Source organism: Callorhinchus milii, unplaced genomic scaffold (genome assembly GCF_018977255.1).
Source record: "Callorhinchus milii isolate IMCB2004 unplaced genomic scaffold, IMCB_Cmil_1.0 Scaffold3, whole genome shotgun sequence".
NCBI classification, from domain to species: Eukaryota; Metazoa; Chordata; class Chondrichthyes; order Chimaeriformes; family Callorhinchidae; genus Callorhinchus; species Callorhinchus milii.
This window is the reverse complement of record NW_024704744.1, coordinates 17,142,572-17,156,514: the sequence shown is the minus strand read 5'-3', so window position 1 is coordinate 17,156,514 and position 13,943 is coordinate 17,142,572.

Genomic DNA, 13,943 nt, shown 5'->3' with positions numbered 1-13,943 from the left:
CTGCCTCTGCCTTAACCTTCTGATAAGGCATGTTTTGCTCCACATCATGTTTGAGGCCTGAAGTAACTGATGGTCTTATCCTTAAGAACATTGCCTTCAAATTTAAGACTGTACATAATTAAGAATTCACTCTTGCTTTGTTAATATTTTCAGTTACAGTTTTTAAATCAAATGGCTTCTAAAATAATACTGAATTTAAGAATTTTCCAAAATTCTGCATATTCTTAAATTTTAAGAAAAAGATCTTAAGACTAAGACCATGAAAAATGTGCCTCAAGTGCTTTTGTTTATAACATAATAATGGTTCTTGTGTTACAGAGAGCACCTACTGCAGTTGTTGTGCATTGGTATGAATATGTGTGTGTAACGCGAGGCAGGGATCTGCAGAAATGGGCTTCATATGATTTGTAGAAACGTTTCAGGGAAACAAACCCGTTTCTAGGAGAGAAACCATAAAAGAGATCACTTTTACACTAATTATGTTCTACCTGTCCCCAATGTAAAGGGGTGAATGACATGAAACGTAAAGGCCCAGAACACACAGACCTTTGGTTGCCTCCTGAGGTCACTGCTTGAGTTGATCTCCATTCAAAAATCTTGACTGTGTTCTTTGTGGCACTGAAAATTCTTAGGTCAAACGACGTGAACCCGACCTGCTTTACCCAGAGGCAAGAGAAGATATATTGATAGTGGCCGTGCTAATCAAGAAGGGGATATTTTGATTCCGGTTTTGGAAGTGTAACATACACAAAACAGTCGGGGGAGGGTGAACAAAAGAAAAAATACAAGTGAAGAGTAATGAGGTCATGTACCATTCCTACACTGCAGGAAATAATATAAAGTACTTCTCTGAAGCATAGCACTCAAGGTAAGTTAACAAGCAGCAGATTGCATGGGTGCAGATCACAAGAGCCAAAGAGTTTGACCCCATTATGCACTGACCTTCCCTGTACTAAATTCCAGTATCAGTGGTCACTTTTGTATTCATGTGACATTCCGTGTTATTTTCACATTCCAGCAGTTTTGTCTAAAATTACTTCCACATCTTCTATGGCCCATGAGATTTTCCAGGACCAGTGGTTCTAAAGCATCAAAAGGTGGAAATAAGTGAAAGCAGGTTTATCCATAGCTAGTATCAAATGGCCAGGATATGGATAGGCCAGTTCCCAATAATATATAGGTTAACCTTGTTACGACACTTCAATGGTCTTGCATAATGGTTCTTTAGAACGGGGTCTTGACAGGAAGTAATGGGGAGAAACAGACTAGATGATAGAACAGCAAGAGAGATAGAGTCAGGACAGATAAGAGTCAGGAAAGTACAGGGTGATTTAAATGAGATGAGACTGAAAATAGGAATTTTAATACTATGTGGATTGCCTAGGAGCTTTGAAAATGTCTCACTTTTCGTGCAGCTAAATGGATGGATTATTTGATTTGTTTGCACTTATTCCCAAAGCTCACTGCTACACTCTCTCAGTTACAGTTCTCAAGCATTTAAGTAGAGCTCGAGTTATTTTGAATGGTTCTCAATTTACTATTTAAAACAACAATAATTCGCATTTATACAGTAGCCTTCATGTAGGATAACATTTCGGAGTGCTTTACAAGGACAGGGTCAAGCGACAAGTGAGGGAGAAGGGGGAGAGGAGAAGGGGAGGTGACTGTAAGTGGTAAGTAGGTTTTTAGGTAGAATTTAAATGGGTGAGATGGAGGTATAAAGTGAGAGGGTTCCATAGGATTAGGGCTTTTGTTTTGAAAATATTTATTTATTTAGAAATATAATATTTAGTACAATAGAAATACAAAACAAACGCATCTTCTGTTACAATTTTTCCCTTCCTCCCGATGCAAATAAAACATTCTGTTGTTTACGATACATTCTTTCACTGCACAATAGGATAGGGGCATACTAACTGAAGCCTCAGCCACTGATGGCTTGTGTTAGCTGAGCACACTTTATATTTTCAGGTATTTATAATTAAATTAGATTTTTCTCTATATATTACAAATATTGAACATTTACTTTCAATTTCGCTTTTTTCAAAAAAAATGTTCAGCAGCAGAAACATATAATTGAGCTGGTCCAAAGCTTTGTAACTCCAGTGATGATTGTTTAGATACTTGATGGCAGATGGATTCAGTAAAGTTCTCCATGGTGAGAATAATGGTGGGCTTGTCTACATTTGAGAAAGCGGCATTCATTTGAGAAAGCCGCATAATCCTTTCCAATTTCCATAATTCTTTCCAAACAATTTAGTCGGCTATTGGGGGCATAAGATGCATTTTGAGATGAAAATGTACACAATTAGGACATACATAATGTTTTATGTGCTGCTGAAGTCTGGGAGAGGGATGGACATTTATTTAGAGAGGGAAGCAGGCCAGGTTGACACTTAGGAAGTACCTATAGACAACCTTGCCCAAGATATAACCCAAGACATACCCTTTCCCCAAGTGTCAGCCTGGTTCAATTGGCAGCACTCTTGCCTCTAGGTCAGAAGACTGTGGATTCAAGTCCCAAGTTGGACCTATGACCTCATAGTCTGGGCTGACACTCCAGTGCAATGCTGGGGGAACACTGCATTGTTCGAGGTGCTGTCCATCGAATAAGATTTTAAACCGAGATCCCGTTTGTCTATTCAGGTGGATGTTACAAATTCCATGGAACTATTCAGAAAGAGAAGTGAGTTTCTCCCAGTGTCCTGGCCAACAATTTTCTAGATACAATGGGTAATTCACATCATGGCTGTTTGTTGGACATTGCTTTTGCGCAAATTGGCTGCCCCGTTCGTCCAAAATACACAGCAACTGCACATTACACTAAATCCTTTCAGATGTTTTGACGACTTGATAAGGCGTTATATCAAATGCAAGTATTATTAGTGTTGAGGGCAAGTGATGTGGAAAGTTCAATATGTATAAGGAAGGTATTGTGTCGGTTACAGTAACAGTGAACTTGATAATCTGAATGTCCTTTCCTCGGTTCCTTCTCTTTATATTCTTATGAACGAACTGATAAAGCCACAATTTAATTGGGTTGAAGAACATTATTTTTCTATTTTTACTGAAATCCCTAATCGACATATTAAGCAGACCTTCAGAGTAATGGGAAACAGAGCAATAGACTTGCACATTGTTTCCATTCAAATAACAATTATATTTAGTTCTGTAAAGAAGAATTAAAGTTCACATAAAAATGACAAAGCTCCAGGGAGGAATAAGTAGGAAGCAGATTTGGAAAATAAAACAATAGAGTGAAATTCAAATCCTTTTAAGACCATTTTAAAGGAGATGGAAATAAAATGTGTTCTTACAAGGAGAAACAGAAACATAGACGACAATGCCTTGAATAGAATAATCAAAAGTAACTGGAAGGTGCAATATAAATAGTTTAAAATATACAAGGAAATGAAAAGTAGTGGTGACTGGGAGTCATATTCAAGGCAGTTATATTTACAGTACATAGCGATTTTCGCGTAAAAAAGAAATCACTTGACAAATTTTGTGGAGGTCACCAAGCAGGGAAATAAGAGATTTAATATAATTTGATATTGCTCTTTTCCTGTCAGGAGGACATCTCATAGCACTTTACAGGATTTTGCTATAAGTTTAGTAACTGTGTATATTTTCAAAATGAATGTGACAACCAACTTGCACACAGTAATGTCCCACAAACAGTCATGAAGTGAATGACCAATTTTATTTGGGGGATTGTTAGCCAGGAAATCAGCAGAAATTCTCTTTTTTTTTAAATAGTGCAAAGGTAACCTTATGTAATGTAATCTTTACATCCACCTGAATAGGCAGATGGGACCTTGGTTTAACATATCATTTGATGGACAGCTCGAAAAAGGCAACATACACTCAACACTGCATTGGAGTGTCAGCCTACACTATGAGTTCAAAGACCTGATATGAGGTTTTAATGCACAACTTTCTGACTCAGAGGCAAGAATGCTACCAAGTGGACTAAAGCACTGTAAAGGAGATATATTTTTAAATAGTTATTGAATGTAGGGAGAGAGGTAACAAGATGAAGTGGATTTTGAAGAGAGTTTCAAAGAACAGAAGCATGATGGCTGAATGACTGGTCCTGAATGGTGGAGAAGTAAATAAGAGTTGGAAGAACAGAGGCTGCTTACTGAAATGTAGAGCTGGAGAAGATTGCACAGACAGAGTGGACTAGAACATGGAGGGATTTGAAGACGATGACAAGGATCTTGAAATCAATCATCTGAAATAGTAGGAACCAATTGACATTTGTAATTATAAGGAGAATGGATATATGGAGTCCTGTGTGGGAGAGAACCCAAAGCTCTGTTAGGTTGGAGGTCAATGATGAGATCATTGGGAAAAAATATCTTTGAGCTGACGAAAGCATAAAATCATGGATGAGGGGTTTCAGTAACAACAGAGCTAGACAAGGACTTAGGGAGGTTCTATTCTGGAGGTGGAAGAAAGTGCTCTTGATATTACAGAGCCAATATGAAGTTTGAAACTCAGCTCAGCGTCAAGCAGAAGCCAAGGCTACACACCATCTGGCTTAGCCTGAGTGAGTAGCCAGGAAAGTTGATGAGTTCAGTGCCAGAAGCATGTAAGGTGCTAATAAGAACCAAAACAAAATAGCATAAACCTTGTGGATGATCTGCTGCAGAAAGTTACAGCTCATCCAGGACTTGACGGCAATGCAGGCAGCCAGTCAGAAACAGCAAGCCTTGAAACCGAGGGTAATGGCACAGAGATAGAGCTCAATATTATCAGCATTTATATGGCAGTGAGTAACAGGCTTGTGGATCATGTTCTTAGGATACAGAATTCATTGCAAGTGTTCATTGAAGCTGGATCAATAAAATTATTCTGGATAAGTAACTAAGGAGTAAATACATCAAGGGACATAGGAAAAAGGCTGGGATTAATTTTAAAAACAAAGCCTTAGAAAAACGGGTTACAGTGGCATAGATATGTTGAGCTGAATGGCTCTCTTATTTGCTGAACATTTTCATGTTTCTATGTTGGTTGGGCAGAATATAGACAAGAAATAGGAAAGGATGAAGGTTAACTGATAAAGAGTATTAACAGAAGAGAATAATAGAAAAGCAGATTGGAGATTCCAGTATATGTACTCCCAAGAGTTGTTGTCAAGCAAGTTAGCAATAGACGCTGTGTTACAAGCATTTAAAGAATAAGTCAGAAAGCGACGTAGGGGAGTATAAGATGCTGGCTGATATGTTAACTCCATTTTTCAGATCAGTTTCACCAATGAAAACTGTGATCAAATTCCAGATCAGATTGCTTCAGCTTAGAAATAAAAAACAGCTTGCATTTATACAAAACCCTTCATCTCAGAGTGCTTAACAGTGATGGAGTTTGACACCAAAAGGGGGGAGGTGACCATAGGACAATCAAAGAGGAAGGTCTTCAGGTGTGATCTGAAGACGAGGAAGGAGGGGCAAGGTAGAGTGATTGAGGAAGAGAGTTCCATAGTTTTGGGGTATAGTGGCTAAAGGCATGGTCACCGATGATATAGCGGAGGGGATGAGGGACATACAGGAAGCCAAAGCCAGCCAAGTGGTGGTGGAGTGGGAAGTAAGCAAAGATAGGGAGTTGCCAGGGCATGAAGGGATTTGTAAACAAGTGTGAGGATCTTAAAATTGATCTGTTCTGTGACAGGGAGCCAGTGGAGCCTGGTAAAGACTGGGGTGATGGGGATATGGAGTTTGGTGCGGGTAAGATGGGTCTGATTAACGCAAGTATAAATGAGTAAGTTAGTGCTTGTGATACGACTGGGCTGTAGTTCTATCATAGTACATTTTGGGGAAACGTATGGATTAGTTTTAATTAAATGTTGAATTTGTAGAAATCAGTAAACAAATATTAAAAGTCTCAAATATGTATTGTAGTAACTAAGCTACTTTTATTTTGCTTTTTTGATCTAAACATAGTTACTCTTTTCTCTTTCACCATATCCTTCATTATGTCTGAAGGATTGAGCAGGAGACTTGAACTGCACATGGAGGGGAGGCGAAAGTTGCACTGAAACACTATTCTGTGTGAGGAGAGCAATACAGAAATGCAAGTTATTGTTGTTATTAAGGCGAGGGGATGGGAGTTGGGTTATGAATTGTTATTTAGATAGCCGAACGAAGGAGCGCAGAAGCTGGATTTTTAAATATTACTTTGGGTGCTAACTGGACGATTAGGAAGATAACTAATAGAATGGATTCCATATAGGATAGTCCATTTGTAAAATCTTAACTAATTGAATTAACATTACTTAATTGCTGAGAAAAGCAATTTCATACATACTGTTTAGGACACAAAGAGAGATGTGGAGAACTAATATTTCTCCTTTCCCTCTCAAGAGATGGCCCTTTCAGTAACTGAGAAGCAGGGAGCCGAGTAAGTAGGAAGAACTGAAACAAAACCCAAATAAAGAACTATTCTGAATATCCGTCTCCAAGTCTTATACTCAAGGTGATGGTTGTTGACTTACACTCTCTGATCATCTGGATCATCTGAAATGATTTGAATGATTCTTAAACTTCTCTAAAACAGACTTTAAACAATCAAAACAAATGTTCAACAGTTCATAAATTATAAATAGTATTGTCTAAAGAGTTTTACATTTTAGCTTAAGCTCCAGTAGCCTTCGGAATTCAAAGATTTGAGATCAAGCCAATTCATGGTTTTGTAAAATTATTCTGTCACACCCCGTAAAATATCTCAAAAAGCGTCCCGTTGAAACCATTCTTTTTCTTTCGCATGATGTGAGGCAACATTAGAGAAGAGGACTTAGACTCCTGATTTTCTTTGGGTGTTACTACAGATCTCTACACACTCATCTGCCCCAACAATTGGATTTGGATTTTGTTCAAAGTCTTCACTGCTGGAAGCTGTGGTTGAAGCAATAAATATCAATGTATTTAAGAGGATGCTTGATGCACACATGAGTGAGAAGGGAATGAATAGCAAGGCATAGGAATGGGGAATAGGAGGGGTGGGGGCTCATGTGGAGCATAAACTATAGCCTGGACCAGTTGGGCTGAATGGTCTCTTTCCTTACCGTATCATCCTATGTAACTCTATTTAATTCATTTTTGAAGAAGTTATTGAAAATCTCTTCAATTTCCTGAACCTATATATTATTACCATCCAATCAACTCCTTAAAATTTGCTGTGAATCGTGAGGTCTCTAAATTCTCCATGACCGCTCATTAGGAAACACTAATCCAATATTTTCAAAGGAGTTATTTGACAGAGAGGCAGGTAGTACTGGAGGTCTAGTATACAAATCCACTACTGTGGGGAAATACATATTCTAATTATCTGGTCCTTCTTCATTTTCAGTTTAAACCGATGCCCTCCAGTGTTATAATATATAATGATCATTGCATTTGATATAGCGCCTTATCACGTCTCCAAGACATCTCAAAGCGCTTCACAGAATACACTGTAAAGCGAATTGACTGTATATTTTGCAGTGTTCTCACTGGCTGAATCAAATAGTGGGCTTAATTTTACATAATCTATGTTATTCATCTTTTAAATATTTGAATTGTACCACTTATCAATCATTTCTCTTCTGGTGCATTTAAGTTCTGTTCTGTGTGCTTCTCACTATTTAGTCTATGCTCCAACCTAAATTTCTTTGTTGTTTTTCTCTCCAACCTTATCAATACTGCAATGTCTGTTTGTACGATTCTCAGAATCGCATACAGTGTTCTAATTGAAGCAAGTAGTTTTAATACAATTTTAGAAGATGAAGAGCAAGTGGGATTTTATACTGTAATCATTTTCAATGTTCAAAAGGATGAAAAAGTGTGTCCCCCACAAATGGGCAGCATTTAAAAAAAGAACATCCAGTAATAGTGTGATGGGGACATCTAGTGGAAAAAAGCAGCCAGTCAGCTTCCTTTACAATCTTTGTGAGCTTTGTAAGTTTGTTAGAGCAATAGCTCCATCCTTTGGCAAGCCCTTCTTCATTTACATTATACAACCTTTAAGAACAATCAATTCCATCACCCCACGATAACAAAAGGGTAACAGGTAATAGTGTCATAAGCTCTGGAAAGCACTCTGTGTGAGGGGTGCTATATAAATGCAAGTTGGTGGTGGTGCTGGTGTTGAAGCTCAGTGTTTTTCTTTTGGGTTCTTATAAAGTCCCAGAATATAAACTTTTTTTTACAAAATGAGACTAAACATGAGAAACAACTGGTGACAGACTCAGGTGTGAAGTATTCACTTAGGGAATTAAATTCAAACCCATCCTGATTGATGCTTTATTCATTTGTGAAGTATAGGACAGGCTCCATTACCTAAGATGTCAGTTTGGTTCAATTGGTCGCACTCTCAGCCCTGAATCAGAATGTTGTAGGTTCAAGCCCCACTTTGGAACTTGTAACCATATAGTTCATGCTGATACTCCAGCAGTGTTGGGGGAGTGCTGCAGTGTCAGAGGTGCCATCCTTTGGATGAAACATTAAACCAATGTTCCATCTGTCTGTCTGTCTGTCTAGCTGGATATTAAACACCCCATGACACTATTTGAAATGAGAAAGGAGCTTCTCCCAATGTCCTAGCCAAGTATCCCCAAAATAAAATTGGCAGTTTGAGCAACGTTGATCTGTGCAAATGGGCTGCCGTGCTTGCCAACAAAATATATACGGTCACTACACTTTAAAGTAAAACCTGTGAAGTGCTTTGAGACACCTTGACAATGTAATAATCCCACAATGTTTTCTGTTAGTTTACAGTTCAAGAAACCCTCTTCAATCACTAGATATTGACGGTTGTCTGCTCTTTTTCCTCTCCTTTTCTCTTTCATAGGATTCCTTGCTGCTTCAACTCACAGATACTGGCCACCCTCCAGTTTCACCAAAATGGCTGTTCTCCATGAGGCAAAGGAGATGTAGTTGCCTATTTGTAGAAGAGTGGTAAGGGATCAAACCACACCAGTCTTGCCAACACCTGAAGTCCAGGGTCACCAGTTAGCATTACAGAACCCTGGCTATTTTTTCCCTCCTTTGCCCAGGCACGCTAAACCCAATCCACTCTACAATATTCACTATTGCATTTATTGCAAAATTGATGTAAATCATGCATGCATCAAAGTTGTTATTTGTCCTCAAAGGATTGTCTATTGGAGAATTTGGTACCAAGTGAGAATTCTTCAAGTTGATACAGGTTGGCCTCATTAGAACGCATTCCAGTTGAGAAACAGGTTTATCCACAGTGGATGGGATGAGCAGTAGCTCTAGGTCCTGACTGTCTGGCTTCTCACGGTAAAAGCTCCTGATTTCTGGGTTGTCAGGTGGCTGTTGGCAACACTTCCTGTGTATTACAAATATCGATGTCACTATCAGCCGATGTCACTACTATGCGCCACACAGGTATTTCTGCTAATGCTGCTTACGCTGCTGCATATGTATGCTATGTGCAGGAAGTGGCACTGACATCACTTTGCAAAGGACCCACAGCTAAAGTGCAACTTGCACATTGTCACAACCCCCAGGACCAGTTCTGACGAAAGGTCATCAACATGAAATGTTAACTCATTTTCCTCTCTCCATAGATGCTCCCTGACCTGCTGCATGTTCCCAGGGACTTCTGTTTTTACCCAGGAAGTGATATTAGCAGCATCCTGATGACCTGGAGATGGGTCTTTTTTTTGCTCATCCTTCTACACAGCTTGTAAGATATTGGATGCAGAAGACTGCATTACAACAGGGTTACCTTGTATTAACTTGTTTTAAAATGCAATGTGATTATTTCCTTCATGGTTGCTGAACAATGATTGCTATTCCTTAAAATTCTCATCAGTTACTATGGAAATGTGGTGTAAATTCTACATAAAGAAACCTCACATTTTCTTTCATGGATATTAAGATTTCATTTGAACCCTAACCAATTTTAATCAGATTCATCTCAATGGGAGAAATTACAGCCAAGAGAAATTACAAGTAGAGAAAATTATTCATGGTGCTTTGAGTTTTTTTCTTTTACATGAAAAGCCTTATTTAAATGCAAGTTCTTATTGATGTCCAAAGAATATTTCTCCACTGCTTGTCACATGGATTAAGTTTGAAATTTTAAATTGCTTTTTAAAAATGTCATTATTAAAAAATGATACACCTTTTCATTCCAGTTACATTTATCTAGGACCAGGGAAAAAGTTTCATTACATGGGCAAACAAATGTTGAATACAACATATTAGAGTATTTGAATACAATGTCCAGCACTGTGTGGATGGTAACCATTTATATGTAGAATACTTAAGGAAACGGAGAGTTTCTGTTGAATTTCACATCTCATTAAACAATGATAGTACCAGATGATTGGAAACTAGCTCATAGAACCATGGAAATTTACAGCATAGAAGAAGGCCATTTGGCCCAATCTGTCGATATTAAGTTTAAATTGCTCCGGGGGGGGGGAGCGGGAGAGAGAGTGTGGGGAGGAATAGAAGACCCAGATATGAGAAACAATTTTAGTTTTTTGCTTCACTCCAAACAGCTGGAAAGAAAAGGCAGCTGAGTAAAAATGATTATCCTTACATTTGATGTAGGGTTTTTCATGTCGGGAGGATGTCTCAAAAGTGCTTGACAGGATATAGTGTAAATGTATTGACTTTGTATTTTATAGGCAAACGTGCAACCAAATTGCTCACAGCAATGTCCCTCAAACATCAATCTCATACATATACATACATATATATATACACATACATACATACACATATACACAGCAGCCTTCACCGACCTACCTATCCAACCTACTATCCCCCTACTTACCTGCCTGTACCTGCCGTTCCTCTGGCTCCGGTCTGCTCCACACCCCCCGCCCTAACCGCCTTACCATCGGTGACCGGGCTTTCAGCCTCTCAGCCCCTAGGCTCTGGAACTCTGTCCCCCAGTGCCTTCGCCGCCTCCTCCCTTTCCTCCTTCAAGGCCGGTCTCAAGACCTTTCTCTTCAATCGTGCTTTACCTTCCCTCTCGACTCTCTACCCCCTCCTCGCTCCCTCCCTTCCCTCCCCTCACCCTGACCATTTCCCCCCTGCTCGGGTCCCGACCCAACTATCCAGCACCTTGGGACGTCCTCCCGACGTGAAAGGCGCTCTATAAATGCAATCTTGTTGTTGTCGTTCATGCAGGGTAGCATCATGGAGCGTTGAACAATGCAGTAGTTTGATACCGAGCCGGGGAGAAAGGCGAGGTGACCATAAGCACTGTCGAAGAGGATAGGCTTCAGGTGCGATCGGAAGATAAGCAGAAAGCAGGAAAGGCGGAGGGATTGAGGCAGGGAGTTCTAGAGGTTTGGAGTGTGCCAGTGGTTTGGGGCACAGTGGCCATAGGAGTTGAGGGGAAGTGCATAAGGCATAGGCCTTTTAGCAAAAGATACAAATAGATTCACATAATGTATTCAAATGTTTCACTATTTCTGCTTTCCCGGTTTCTGTCAGCACTTCCAACATTAAAATAATCTATATGCAGATTGTTTGCAAGTAGTACAGTAACATTTCTTTAGTGAAAAATGATGTATGGTTGCAAGAGCTTATGAAGTAATCTTGCAGATCTTTGTGAGAAAACACTTGTATTCTTCCTGAAGCTTTGACTGCTAATACAATGCTCAGTTTGAATAAGAACATTTGAAGTTACTCATTGGAATTACCCCCTGAACGTTTGACAGCAGTGGCTAACTCCTAACTCCTTTTGACATCCTGTCCCCAGCCCTCTGTGGGACACATGTTATCATTGAAAGCTGCATCATTAATTTCTATTGTAGAACAGTTTTAGGACAAGAAATAATTATATAAAACTACTGAATAGGACTGTCACTATGGTTTAAAGCAGTCTTGTACCACCTTAAGCAAAGCGTCTGAAAGCAATATGAAGTATCAATTTAGGTTCCCACAGCACTGAAAACAAGGCCTTGAACATTGTCAACATAGCAAGACATTCATAGACTGGAAGGAATTGACAGGTTTAAAATGCAGCCGCTGAAAACTCACAAAGCAATTATGTAGCTTCCGAAGCTAGTCTTAACCGTTAGGTGATCGGATTAAAAAGAAAATCCTAATATACATGCTGTATTCGTATTTATACTTGTGTTGCCTTAGCAACAATTTTTTCAGACTATCAAGGTGTGTTTTTGTAAACTCAGCCAAGTTTATCTCGTTTAAATGTTTCTTCTTTTTCAAAAAAGAATTTGGTAGCATAACAAGTCAGAAGGTTTGGGGTTTCGGCCCCACATCGGGTCTTTGATCTCAGTGTCTTAAGGCTGAATTCCAATGACGTGCTGGCGCTTATTGTATTGTCAGAGGTCCCATCCTTTGGATAAGGTGTTAAATTGAGGCATTTGCCTGTTCGGGTAGGTTTTAAAGCTCCTGTGACACTTCAAAAAGGGAGTTTGTCCTGGTGTCCTGGATAACTATCCTCAGATAAAATTGGTTATTCACTTCATGGCTGCTTACAAGACCAATTGACTGCTCACCAGATAGAGGTTAGAATATAAAGTACCTCCCTTGCATTCATTCAATGCTAAATCTGTTCGGGATGTTTAACAGTGTTGAGAAAAATAGAAAGAAGGTGATGAGTATATGGAATGAAAAAAATGTGCCAAGACCCCATAGAAACAGGAATAGGTCATTCAGCCAGTTGAGGTACATTTAGTATAAACGTAACAGAAGGACGTTCAACCTTTCAAGGCTGTACGCCATTTTATCAAATCACTGAAAACAAGCTCACAGGTACAAAACGGTATGAGAAAGGCTAATAGGAGTTAGCCTTCATCTCAAAAGGGGCTGAAATATAAAGGAGAGGAAATGATGCTTCAACTGTATAGAGCCTTGGTCAGACCTCATCTGGAGTACTGTTTAGTTTTGGGCACCAAACCTCAGGAAGGATATATTGGCTCTGGAGGGGGTGCAGTGCAGATTCACCAGAATTATACCAGGGCTTAAATTCTGAGGACAGGTTGTATAAACTTGGTCTGTATTCCCTTGAACTTAGTGATCTGACTGAGGTTTTTAAAATAATAAAGGGATTCAATAGGGCAGATCGAGAAACTATTTCCTCTGGTGGGGGAATCCAGAACAAGGGTGGAATATTCTTAAAATTACAGCTGGACCATTAAAGAGTGAAATTAGGAGGCAGTTTCTCCACCCAAAGTGTAGTGGAAATCTGGAACTCTCTCCCCCAAAAGGCTGTGGATGCTGGATCCATTCAAATTTTCAAGAATGAGGTGGATAGACATTTGTAAGGTAAGGGTATCAAGGGATATGGGGCAAGGGAGGCTAGAATAGTGGAACAAGTTCAACTGGCTGAATGACCTACTCCTGCTTCTATGGGGTCTTGGCACATCTTTTCATTCCATATACTCATCACCTTCTTTCTATTTTTCTCAACACTGTCAAACATCCCGAACAGATTTAGCATTGAATGAATGCAAGGGAGGTACTTTATATTCTTACATGTCTGGTGTGTGATCTCATTTCTAACCTCTATCTGGTTTGTCAATTAACTTGTTATTTTAAACACCTGAAACAGATTGTGAGAAGGAGATTCACACACGACAAGCACTGGGCAACTTCACGGTCAGTATTCTGTCCAGACATTTTTGGATCAATACAGAATTCTGAAGTGCAGGTGAGGTAGCCAATCTTTTGAGTTATTGACAAAAGATTACATACCAGTGCAGATCACATACCAATTGAATTGTTCAACTACATATTTACATATTACATATCTGCAGTAATTCAATTTGCATTTATCTCTGAAATTTAGTTAAAGACATGAGATGAGATTAAATACTGATAAGATGACCTATTCTTTGATTTTATTTAAATAGTCACCTTGGTTACAGTGGAGTGCATTTTGTCCATTTAAAAACCCAATTTTACTAATTATTGTGACTAAATTCCCCACAAAAAATCCTCTTCATT